The sequence below is a fragment of the Clupea harengus genome, unplaced genomic scaffold, assembly GCF_900700415.2.
Source record: "Clupea harengus unplaced genomic scaffold, Ch_v2.0.2, whole genome shotgun sequence".
Classification (NCBI taxonomy): Eukaryota; Metazoa; Chordata; class Actinopteri; order Clupeiformes; family Clupeidae; genus Clupea; species Clupea harengus.
Genome location: NW_024879658.1, coordinates 73,502 through 84,666, shown reverse-complemented (window position 1 = coordinate 84,666; position 11,165 = coordinate 73,502). Strand labels below are relative to the sequence as shown.

The window sequence follows — 11,165 nt, the reverse complement described above, 5'->3', positions numbered from 1 at the left end:
AGCAGAATCGGACCAGGCCTCCCTACACTCCTACACACATGTCTCTCTCTTCTCTTCTTGTCTGTGTGTCACCTATACATAAGAGTACACACACACACGCACACACGCACACATGCACACACACACATACACACACTCATACGCTCGCACACAAACACATACACACACACACACACGCACACACGCACACACGCACACACAGACGCGCACACACACGCGCACACACACACACACACACACACACACACACATACACATACACACACTCATAAGCTCGCACACAAACACATACACACACGTGCACTCATACGCGCACACACACTCACACGCACACACACACATGCACACAAAAACACTCACACAGTCACTTGCATAACACACATACTCGCTCTCTCTCTCTTTCTCTCTCACACACAAACATCCACCATCGGAGTGCCGCTGTCTTTCTACGGCGTCTCAGGGGACAAAGCGAGGCACCTGCACACGTTCAAAACCACATTCACCAAACCCCTCTATGCAGGCTTTAAAGAAAAACAGCCTCTCCTCTGGAAAACTATGCAAGATGTTTTTTTGGGATTCCAAACTAGTGGCACTGATGCTGGTGCTGCTTCACCCACGAGTGAATTAGAGTCATCTCAGTCATTGTGTCACTATCTGTGCAATTGGGATTGATTGGGTTTCATGCCCCTTTTGTGTCAGAGTTATCATTTTTTTTAAAGTATGCTGTGTGTGTGTGTGTGATATTTACTGGAATATAGTTTGCAACATCAAACTATATTGAGAACTAAGATTGAGATTGCAACATCAACCACAAAAGAAACCTCCCTTTCTTACAACACTCATAGCTTTTCTCTGTCGAAATGAGCGGCTCAGACCACACACTTCACGTTTTTCTCAGACTGCGTTTTCTTCCTGTACTAGCCGGTGCATGTCCCTCCCTCTGCCTTTATTTTTTACGGTAACGCAGGAATATTTCACAATCATTTTCATTACTTGCACTGTTCATCCCCCAGAGATATGTTGGGTTCTTTAGCAGTCATCCAATAGTGGTTTTGTTAGGTAGTCGATTGACTGCAATAAGTGTTCAGTGTCTTCTAAGATTGCATGATGATTGCAACACACGTCCTGTTTCTGTAGAGTGCGTTTAAAGATTTCACTTCCCCATTCTCTCATGACATGATTTCTGATGTAGAAGTTTCCTTTCTAGAACACTTTTTTTAAAAGTTTAAGAGGACACATTTTCTTTCCACTTTCACATTTTATATATATTATTACATTTCACTTGATATATCCGCTCAATCTTAGTATTGTATTTCATCATTCTTGGCATTACAGTAAGTTGTTAATTGTTAATCTGTAGTATTGTCTCTTCTAGAGTTATTAACTTCCAGTAGTTAAAAGGAGTCTGTTGTGTCAAGCGTTCCTAGATTGAGGCAGAATTGCATGATGAGATAAACACACAAAATGTTACTGCTTGTGTAACTGTAAAAGTTATACCATAAAGTCAGTCCCTGAACTAGTTTACAGACTGCTGGAGAATTGCGTCAATATATCCGTGTGTGTGTGTCATCAAATTGCCCCTCCTCTTGACTGTTGATAGGAAATGTGTGTCCCTTCACACAAATGTTCTGTGAGGATTTGACACACGTCCTGAACCTCAGGGTATAAAACACTGGAAACTGAAGTAAGACAACAAACATTTCAATCTATTTTAGACACTTGCTGTAAGAATATGTACTTCATGACAAGCATATACAAGAGGCAGTGGTGTTACTTAAAAGATATCTAAAAAAGTTGGCAAACCTGTTAAAGTAAGGAATTATTGTATTTTGTTTTCATGCTCGTCAGAGTTCGTCGTCAGAGTACGTCGTGGCAAAGGGCATCAAAGTCTTGTCACTGAGGTACGTTGTTATGTCGCGTTTGACAATGTCTGTCACACCGAGCACACAAAAGAGCATGTAGCTTGGCTAGCAACAACTGTACTGCTGCTAACATCCTGATCCGAGGTAGATTTGGAAGAGCAACCTGTGTTGCTGTCGTCGGCAGGTGCATCCTCGATTGTAGGGCTTCAACTAGTAGTAGCGGTTGGTGTCTCTTTGGACCGGGGATTAACTTTTATTAACCGTTTATCCATTTTCGTACAGAAACCGGAATGAGCTCCCACTTCTCTACACAGGGCATCAGAGAGTGGAATTCTGACGAGGGAGCTAACCGTTGTGCCTATGTGTTTGACTAACCTACCTGTAGCTATTTTTGACAGTGTACTTATTTAGCTAAACACTACAATGTATACATGAGTGTATTTTTGCCATTGCGACTGGGCTTTTCAGACTATTTAAGATTTCATGACTATGTATAGGTCAGTTTGAAAATGTAATGGGCTGTTTCCCCCGCGTACCCCCTACGTCCCTTTGCGTACCCCTGGGGCTACAAGTACCCCAGTTGGGGAAACACTGATCTAGGGCAAAGGTAAGAAGAGTGCAGTTAGATTAACAGTGAAGGAGTTTCTTAAATCCAAGGATGTCTGTAGAATTGCTGTGAACGCAATCACCAATGATTTCTCACAAATTCAGCCCTTAACACTACTACTGGAGTAGCAGGTAATAGGTTGAGTATGAAGTATGAGACCAAATTGAAGTGACTATGGCCTTCAGAAGCTGAAATACAGATGCGCTTGACGCGTGCTAAAAGGGCGTGGCAAAATCTTGATGTTTGCTCGGGTTACACTAAACCACAGCACCCTAGTTTTGTTCCTCGTGGTCAAATTAGCCAGAAACCGTTGAGAAATGTCATGCCGCTCATACTTCATACTCAACCTATGGGCTGCTACTGGAGTATACTGAGTCCGAGCCCATTTTTCACTCTCTTAGGTAGTCTGCCATGCCTTGATATTTTTGAATATTTTCACCTAACTAAAAACATTGAGGCAAAAGCGGCATGTATGATTATATTCTACAAGACCTCTGCAATAATAGCATGAGAGTGAAAGGAATGTAGTAAAAAAAAGTTTTATTTAAATCAAATCTAAACAAACCCTTACAAAAACATACTTTCAGAGGTGCTCAGACTTTGTACAAAAAACACATTGTAAAGATTTTGGAGCAAGGCTTTTGAACTCTGCACTTTGTAAACATAGGTTATAGCTTTACAAAAGTGAGTTTAGCATTCAGAAAGTGTGTGTGGTTTCACTACTACATATTTATAATTCCAAAACTAGTGTCCCTACAAATGCATATTGATGAGTTAGGTGAAAACAAATCTGGAACACCTCGGTCAAAGACAATGGCCATTTTGTAATGGCCCTGGAATGTCTTTGTGGCCCATACCCCCCACAAGTTTCCTTGCCACATCATGACCCAATAGCGATCACTGAATTACCATGCCCGTATCATATGAATAGACCTAATTTGCTTATGGGCGGGACCTTAGGAGCTGAAACCTCACTCAGAGACTGAAATGTGCAAGAGACTAGTCCTATTCTCCTTACTAAGTGCTTATTTATATTTTTGTTTTGAACTGTATATATTGAAAAAGAAAAGGGGTCAAGGTTTCGGGGGTGTTATTTTTATGGCTCTACAAAAAAAACTGGTGGAGCTTTAAAGGCAATTCTCCATAAAAACCATAATTGAGAAATGTCTTCTTAACATGTTCTGGGACTGTTACCCACCGGTGGGACATTTTTTTCTTGTTGTCAAAACTCTGCGAGTTTTTGTCCTAGAGACATATAAAGAAAACCCACATGAACCTTGAACCCTTTTCTCGTTCGAGAATGAAGTCCAATGTCTGTCAACCTCTTTACATATCGTGTAGCATAGAGGCAGGGAGAGGCGGAAACAGAGAGGAGGGAAAAGAGGAGTGTGTGTGTGCTTTGTCCAAAATCAGCCCGCTGGTTAAGCTACTAGCTAATGATTGTTAACAAGCTCAGGTTTGAGCTTTTGGACAAAGCAGGAGAAATGTCCCTTTTCATGTTACAAGCCTGTGCTTGATGAACAAGTGGTGTGATAAATGACTAACTGGATTTTACTCACAGTTTTTACTGGTGTGGTTGGTTTCTTCACAATCTGACCGTGTACTGGGCTGATTGACTGAAACACGGAGCTGCCGGTAGCCCCTCCCGTTGGAAACAGCATGTGAACCAAACCACTTTGAGGAATAGGGGGATCATGATTTTTCAACATTTAAAAAACACATTGTTTTACGTTTATAATTGACCTATGGCTAAGCCCCGCCCCCCTTAGTTACTGTTGCTAACTCGGACAAGTTATCGGAGCTTACTATAGTTTACAATGGCAGCTATCAGTATCAAAACGATATCCCAAGAGGCTCTAGACAACTTTAGGAGACAAAAGAACCTGATTTCGTCTAAAAGCCTTCAAAAGGGACTTCATTATGCAATGGAGGGATATGTATAAAATTTGAAACTAGATATGGTGGATAACAAGCTTAAATTTGAGGCGAAAATTTACAGATCACTATGCAAGAGGGAGAAGCCTCATCTCACGGTCATCACGATTGCAGATAAATACATCCAATACCAGCATTGTTCATGCACCGCAGGGAAAGATTCAATTCATTTATCTTCAGTTAATTTAACTAATCTGGAGAGGCACTGAGATGTAGACCTACGTTTATTATAACTAGCATTAACCTGCCCCTGACAGGACAGTGTCCTAACTGTCTAGCTAGCTATCGTAACCGGCATGCGTGTGTTATCGGCAAATGTTCATGTTGTCATGTTAATTCATTATTAAACTCATCTATACTTGTGCATATCGATTGTTTAATAGAATGGCTGATTTTTAACAAACTGTCCGATAACTGACATAGCTACGCTAGCGCAGCTAGTGAATAGCTAACGTTAACGTTAGCTAGTTTTAACCGTTTTAGCCAGAGATAACTTGTCTAAGCCTAGCATAACATCAGTGGTGAAAGTAAGCCGGTACTGTCAATGACAATAATGTGAATAATGTGTATGCCTATGATCATGTAGGCTTAGTTGATTGCTTTAGCAGAGGACATTTCCAACCTAACAAGATTATGGCAGATAGCTAATGAACGTAGAGTTGACTGTGTGGTCTGCCACACAACTTAATCCACCGGAGACATTTGGCCCTGCCTTGTTTTAGTTTGGGAAATGGGATAAAATATACCCCATTGCCTATCCTTTCATGATACCTCGTATAAGTGTTGTATCTACCCCATGCACATCGTTTGACCATTTTTGTTCAACTTACATTACAACAAACCTCATGAAACAAGTGAAGAATCACGGTTTCTAATGCTACTCTATGGAGTTGTAAACTCAAGATGTCCGAGTGCAGTTGTTACTAAACTGCCATTGGCTCGTCTGCGTCCGAGGGGCGGGGCTTAGCCATAGGTCAATTAGCACCGCTTGTGTTGTCGTGCTTTTATTTAATATTACTATATTATTCAAAATTATTTATTTGTGTTTACAATGATTGTTGCCTACTCCACACTCACTCACATCGCTTCGCTTACCCAGCAAACACTCAGAGAGAGACAGAGAGAGAGAGAGACAAAGAGAGAGAGGGAGGGAGAGAGAAAGAGGGAGGGAGAGAGAAAGAGGGAGAGAGAGAGAGAGAGAGAGAGAGATAGAGAGAGGGAGGAAGAGAAAGAGAGAGAGGGGAGAGAGGGAGGGGAGAGAGAGAGAGAGGGAGAGAGAGAGAGGGAGAGAGAGAGGGAGAGAGAGAGACAGAGGGAGGGAGGGAGAGAGACAGCGGGAAGGAGGGAGAGAGACAGAGAGGGAGCAGAGAGAGAGAGAGATGAGAGAGGGAGGGAGAGAGAGAGGGGAGAGAGGGAGCAAGGGAGAGAGGGAGGGAGAGAGAGTAGGGGGAACTGTTCACATAATGATATTCAGATGTGTGATATCACTTATTCAAATATGAATATATTTACTGACCCAGACTCCCTATCAAAAGTTGAAGGGCTTCGTACTGAAAGGCCTCCATGATTATAAAACACAAACTCTGTGACACAAACAGTCTGATATGTGGTCTACGTGCTTCCTTCTCTCAGTCTGACTCACACTTAACCACAAAAGTCTGTGGGCAGCAAATGGGAGAGGCAGAGAACCGTCGGGGCAGAGGCCGTCATAGATTGAGATATAAACACACAAAATGTTACTGCTTGTGTGAGGCTATCTATTTCTGTTAAAGTAAGGGCATCATTGTGCATTTTTTAAATACTCTAATTTGAGAATGTAGTTGCAAGGGGTTAAATACTTCAATTATGTAGGAAATACATGCAATACATGCATACAATTTACTCCATATACTGAAAGCAGGGGCGGCTTGTCCATAAGGGTGATTGGGGCGACGCACTGCCTAGGGGAAAAGAAAAAAAAAAAAAAACCTCCTGATGTATAAACGCAATATCCTTGTAAGTCGCGTAAATGACATGTACATTTAAATGCAATCATTTTTTTTTCTTTCGGATTCTACCACTAGACCGTCTGATCTGTCTCTGTATGTCATTGTCAAATCAGGTAACAGTCGTTCAGTCAGCTTAAAGTCGTGCTTCAAATGGCCCCGCCCCTTCTGGGGCGATTTGGGGCGAAAGGAAAATCGCCCCAGACCTCTCCCATTGACTCCCATGTTAAATCCGTTTTTTTCACAAAACAGAGCTCTCAATGCATTCTCTATGGCTTCAGGGAGGGCTCGCCCCTCCATGTCGTGTCATAAGTAATGGACGTAAAAGCCTATACAAACGTCATACAGCTTCGACGGAGGCATATTCTGTCAAGATGGCTGTCCTGTCCAGTGCAATAACTCGATTCGCTCTTTGACAGAAACTCCTTTTTAGTCGGCGAACTAATGAAGATAAATTGACAACAAAACAATTAGGACTTCCTAGACCAAATGTATCCATTCAACAGGTTTCTACAAAGGGAGGGAAATCCTACATCCAAGAAGTGGAACGAAAGAAAATTGCGGTGGCTAACGCGGTCTGTATTTCATATACCACTGTCACTTTTCATAGGTTTCACAGTGTGTTTCACAGTTCGCTTCTTGCACTAACACTGAATAATTTATTTTGCTTTTGTAAGCCAATACTGTAACGACCTGTATGTTTAATGTGTTCATGTTCAAGTTCATTGTGTTGTCTGTGTGCCTGTGTCCTTGCTCTCTCAGCCGCAGCAGCTCATGTGTGGGTTGCTATGCGCTGCGGGGGGCTGGCAGAGTAGCCAGGGGGCGGGGGCACCTGTTTAAGAGAACGTGTTTCTTGTTGTTGAGCCTCTTCGTGCTCGCGGTTTTGTGATAAGGAGTCACTGTGATTTACGTGTCCTCCATGTCAAGTAATAAAGTCTTCATTACAGAAAACCCTCTATGAATAGTGACTGAGATCGCTACAATTGGTGTCAGAAGTAAACTATACATAAAGTGAGTGAGCTCGGGAGACAAGTTCGTGAACGTTTATTTTTTTTGGTAGTTAATGATCAGTTTAGCTAAGTTTTTTGCGGAGGACATTGCTTTGTTTAACGTCATGGAGAACTTTTCGGGCGTGAAAGTGAAGGAGGAGAGAGACAGTGGCCCTGCCCGATGGTCTGAAGAGTCTCGGAGGGTTCGGCTGCGAGCATGGCTTCGGAGGCGGGCATGGCTGCAGGTGCGATGTCAAAGTCCCGCGCGGAGCAACCGAGCAGAGGGGGAGGGGCGGACTGTGACTGTAACTATAACAACGTCAATCATGGCGGCGCCCATAGCACATGGTCCTCATTGAAAACACCAAAGTACAGGGGTAAATCAGATTGGGAGGCATTCCATGCACAGTTTGAGTTGCTGGCTCATGCAGGGGAGTGGACGGAGAGAGAGAAAGCCCTGCAGCTTGCTATGTGCCTCACGGACGATGCATTAAAATGCCTTTTGTTGATTAGCCCAGAGGACAGGCATGAATATGGGGCTTTGGTGGCTGGATTACAGAGGCACTTTGGACAGTGTGTGCAGCCTGGCCTGCTAAAAAATGAACTGAGCAACAGGTACAGACTCCCAGGGGAGCCCCTGCAGGCATTGGCAAATGACATTGAGAGCCTCACTCGGCAGGCATATGCACACATGCCACCTGATGTACAGAGCGAGCTGGCAAGAGACCAGTTCATCAGAGCTCTGTCCCCCACTGAGCTGCGTGTGCAGGTACAGCTGGAGCACCCTCGATCTCTGCAGGCTGCATTGGAGTTAGCAGTGGAGAGGGAGTTTGTGTGCCAGCTGGAGGTAGCCACAGTGAGAGCATGCCCATAACAAGAGTGGCAGTGGGCACCAAAGCTGGCCTGGAGAAGCCGGCATGGGCATCTGAGCTGACGGAACTGATACGGGCTATGTCTGTCCAGTCAACCCGTACCCCACACACATCACCCAGGGTGTGTTGGGGGTGTGGCCAGCCTGGTCACCTCCTCCAGCAGTGCCCAAAAGCACCCAAGGGTCCGGGAAACGACTCGGGGTCCGCATAGGGGAGGCTGTGCGGACCCCCAGCCCCATCCTCTTTCTCTTCGTCAGGAAGGGCCCGAAAGCACAGACGGGGGAGTCAGGGCCCACTCCCCCCAGAAGCAGACGACAATGTTCTCATGGAGCCTGTGGTAGCGGTGGGGCAGACTTGTGTAGGGGACTTTTGTCACGTCCCAGTGACCGTAGAGGGGGTTCCCTGCACTGCTCTTGTGGACAGGGGGTCCACAGTGACACTGGTAAGACCTGATGTGGTGCCAGGCTGGACTCAGTTAGAGCCCACCACTGTGCAGCTGCGCACAGTCACGGGCGGGCTGGCACCCATGAAAGGCAGGGGCGAAATGGCACTGACTGTGGGGGGGGAAGCTGTCCACCACCCAGTGTGGGTGGCAAGCGTGCAGGACCCTTGCATACTGGGGCTGGATTTCTTGAAGGCTACGGGCTGTCAACTGGACCTGGGCAGAGGCACGCTGAGGTTTCAGGACGGGCCTGTCATCGCGTTGTCGGCCGTGACACCACCAGTTGCTGCACCCACTACCTTGCCGGCGCGTGAAGTTGGCACAGCAGAGCAGCGGGCCACACCCACTTTCCCCCAAAACCCCTCACGACATCAGGGTGCGTGTTCCCCCAACCGGCCACCACTCCACGTTCACAGCATTGCTGTTCAATCACCTCCCTCTCAGCTGAAGACAGAGGTGACAGCACCCAACTCCTCTCCACCCCTGCTGGCAGTGCCAGCCCCCAACAGCATGGGCTGCTCGTCTCCGGCCCTGCTGACCCAGACGGATGAGGAGGCGTCCCTGCTGCCCCAGACGGAGGAGTTATCCCACTTAATTGGGAATGAATGACAGAAGGATAAGTCAGTTGAGTGTAAGTTTAGCTCTAAGTTTATTAAGTTTTGTTAGTGTCCGTGTTACAAAAGCATTACGGTTGGAGTGGCCGTGTGGAGGAAGCAAGAGTCTACACCACCAGCTCTGAAGATCACCCGGTGAGAAGAAGTATAGCACGTTGTATAGCAAAGAAGTATAGCACGTCGTAGTGTGAGGCGAAATATCCTCGCTAGTTAGTGAAGTGTGGTTAAACATTTAGAAACTAGCTCGTTGCCAAAGTTGGAGACTGCACCACGCCAGCGAACAAGAACAGTCAGCCGTCTCGTCACTACAGCCCTTGATGTGCCCGCAGCTCTCTTGCTCTCTCTCCCTCCCTCTCCCACGCCACTGACAGATGGTGTGGTTTGTGAGTATTAGCTACCCTGCCACATGTTACTGCACAACAGTCAACGAACAGCAAAGTGTCGGACCGTGATACGACCATTTTGAACTGAACGTGCAAACATCCGAATCTGTGAAATATGTTTATTGTGCAAAATTATCTTTTGTCATGGGTTTGAATGATGTGATTGAATGTCTTTGCATTTAATTAGAAGTAAGAGTGTTAAACTTGACTTGGAGTTTATTGCATTTATGTACATATGTTGCTAGAGTCATTAACACACCGTGGATTCAGTGTATGTGGGACGGGGTATTGATATTTTGTGTTCTGGTTAATGTGACCTTTTTCAGTTTGACGAGCACACTGGTGAGTCATACGAAGTGAAAAGGTTTTCTGTGTGAAACAATGGTTCCAAATCTTAATTGAATCATACATTAAATATAACTTTTTCTGAAACAAGTAGTATGGTTAGTTCTACCTGTTGTTCCAAGTTCAATTGGCCCATTGCAGTCAGCATCAAAATGTTTCAGTAGTGATTTAATTTCACAACAGTGACAAACCTGGGGGCTTAGGGCACAGTGTTGTTACCTGGCTGTCACCAATGATGGCTAGTTAGGGAGATGTGGATGTTGTTATGCCGGGTGCTTTTTGTGCGTGCAGTGACTGCGTATCACTGCAGCCTATCACATGTTCTTCCTGTTTTACTCTTAGTCATCTTTGGATTTGTGTGTTGGCCCGTTCACATTTACTCAACTAAACTTTTACTCTGGACGACAGTACAGATATATAGCCAGATACCCCTTTATCAGGTACATGATGTGCTTTGACTTCCTATATGCTCATCTATATGTATGTTTTAAATACATATTTATATATATATTATGATGGGCAAAAATTTGAGTCAACAAATTGCCCCTCCCCTTGACTATTGATAGGATATGTCTGGGTGTTTCCTCTCACACATAAATGTTCTGTGAAGGTTTGACACACATCTTGAACCTCGGAGTCTACAACACTGGAAACTGAAGTAAGACAACAAACATTTCAATCTATTCCAGACATTTGTTGTAAAAAATATGTACTTGACAAACATATACAAGAGGCAGTGGTATTACTTACAAAATATCTAAAAAAAAGTTGGCAAACCTGTTAAAGTAAGGGCATCATTGTGCATTGTGTTAAATACTCTAATTTGAGAATGTAATTGCAGGGGGTTGAATTCTTTAATTATTTAGGCAATACATGCAATATATGCATACAATGACATGCAATGTTCTTGCTGGGCTATGTGTGTGTGTGAGTGAGAGAGATGGAGAGAGAGAGAAAGACAGAAAGAGAAAGATAGTGTGAATTTGTTTGTGCAAATGTTAGTGTACAAAGTATTTACACATTCATTTGAAATAAAGTGTTGCTTGGTGCTTCTGAATGTGTTCATGTCATACGCATGTATGGCAGAGGAAAGTCTGACATGAAGTTTATTAGTGAAATATGTTTGTGTTT

General features: G+C 44.3%; 1 protein-coding gene across 3 annotated transcripts in view; it reads left to right on the top strand.

Moving 5' to 3' along the window:
• Positions 1 to 1,649: 1,649 nt before the first annotated feature.
• The window catches only part of LOC122129488, a 39,625-nt gene continuing 30,109 nt past the window's right edge, over positions 1,650 to 11,165 (top strand). Inside the window, exons 1-2 of one of the 3 annotated variants that reach the window (XM_042704412.1) lie at positions 1,650 to 1,684; positions 10,601 to 10,692. The gene's annotated coding sequence lies outside the window, so the exon portion shown is untranslated. Of the gene's footprint in view, positions 1,685 to 10,181; positions 10,693 to 11,165 lie in introns of those variants that run through there. The other 2 variants (XM_042704411.1, XM_042704413.1) reach the window with 2 other exon arrangements.